The following is a 306-nucleotide window of genomic DNA, read 5'->3' on the forward strand; positions in this document are numbered from 1 at the left end:
AACACATATGAATATATATATACATTTACATAGACACAGAAAGTTTTAAAATGGATACCCCTTACTCACCTTACAATAGCGGGACACTATGTCGCTATTAGTTCAAATGCGTATTTAGCTAATTCTACTTGCCAATCTGTTGTTACTTCCTTCAGCACACCTTCTCAACAACGTTACTGACTATACTTTCCCTAGCAATCATTCAAACCCAATACTCTCAATTATACTCATAACTTTTATCAACATCCCACACAACATTTGTTACACAATCCATATACTTTAATCAACCAACTCATACCACACAAT

At 34.0% G+C, this 306-nt stretch overlaps 1 long non-coding RNA gene across 2 annotated transcripts in view; it reads right to left on the reverse strand.

Annotated features, from left to right (window-relative positions):
- The window catches only part of LOC110427602 (uncharacterized), a 2,476-nt gene that overhangs the window by 1,750 nt on the left and 420 nt on the right, over window positions 1-306 (reverse strand). The window contains exon 2 of one of the 2 annotated variants that reach the window (XR_002446300.2): window positions 70-191. The exons of the other annotated variant lie outside the window; for it this stretch is intronic. This is a non-coding gene — a long non-coding RNA (uncharacterized LOC110427602). The remainder of the gene's footprint in view (window positions 1-69; window positions 192-306) is intronic. 2 annotated transcript variants of the gene reach the window in all.

Source organism: Theobroma umbraticum, unplaced genomic scaffold, assembly GCF_002168275.2.
Source record: "Theobroma umbraticum cultivar Fairchild unplaced genomic scaffold, ASM216827v3 scaffold_106.0, whole genome shotgun sequence".
NCBI classification, from domain to species: Eukaryota; Viridiplantae; Streptophyta; class Magnoliopsida; order Malvales; family Malvaceae; genus Theobroma; species Theobroma umbraticum.